Raw genomic sequence first — 1,277 nt, 5'->3', positions numbered from 1 at the left:
ATTGCAGTAATAGTTAACGAGATATTAATTTATAAAGATATTTAAATTCGCCCGGCCCACCGTCAAATGCAAGCGCGTGGCTGGATAGGACCGCCCAGCGAAACACGCCGGGCGCGTTCGCCGTCGCTAGGCGTTGTTTATAACAAGCGTTGTTTATAACAAGTGGCAATAGTCGTCGCTAGACATGAGTCGCATGCCTAGCGACGGCAAACGCACGCGGCGCGCTTTGCAGGGCGGTCCTATCCAGCCGCGCGTTTGCATTTGACGATGGGCCGGGCGAATTTAAATATTTTTATAAATTAATATCTCGATAACTATTACTGCAATCGCAAAATGGTACAGGACTTTTCGACTCAGTATAGTCTGTTCTATCCACTCATGAAATATTATGCGGTTATTCTCAGCCACCCTGTATAATTCCTTCTCAGATTTCTAATTATTGTTTTATTTTGTTAATCTTATTGATAATGGGTTACAATTAATTTTTTAACAACAAATTTTTATCATTTTGTTTCGATCATTTATTTGCGATTGGCCGCTAAGTCGATGTTACACGATACTGAGCATGCGCATAGCTGTAGCCAATAAAATTTAGGCATGTACTCCCCCCGCATTTCAGAATAACCCCCCTCGCCTATCTTCGGAGCTAATGCTCTGTCCCTATATTTCTATGTCCATGCAAGCGACACCATGGGTATTTACGACAAATGGTCGGATTTCCAATCCGATCGAACAGTGATACTCAGTTGGTGCATTTCAAAAAACTCCCTAGCTTAATCGGATTTTGGTGCCTGTCTCAGGAGGTAATCGGATTCATGCTATAAACACAAGGGTATGCTCATCCGGTGGACGAATTTAGAAAGCCTTTGCGCATCACTCAGTTTACGTCACATTCGGCTACTTTCGGATGCTTTCGGAAGCTTTCGGACTCTGAGTGCCAATGAAATATGGGCTGCCGTATTTATGATATTCGTTAAAGCGGTAAAGTAAGCAAGAGTTTTTATTGAAAATAATGGCTGTTTGTGCAGTAAAAGTCTGCAATAATTATAATTGAAAAACGGTAAGAATAAAAGGAGAGGAAATAAAATATTTCAGGTTTCCTAAAGACCCTGAAATTGCTGCAAAATGGATCGAAGTGTGCGAGGAAAATGTAAATTTAACGCATGGTAAGGTTGAAATATTACATATTAACGCATAAACAAATTGATAGTGTAAATGTAAATAACTAATCTGGTTAGGTTAACTTTTTACAATCAAACAAAAATATCACGAAACTC

Source organism: Cyphomyrmex costatus, unplaced genomic scaffold, assembly GCF_001594065.2.
Source record: "Cyphomyrmex costatus isolate MS0001 unplaced genomic scaffold, Ccosl1.0 scaffold265, whole genome shotgun sequence".
Taxonomy (NCBI): Eukaryota; Metazoa; Arthropoda; class Insecta; order Hymenoptera; family Formicidae; genus Cyphomyrmex; species Cyphomyrmex costatus.
Note: the sequence above shows the minus strand (reverse complement) of the source record.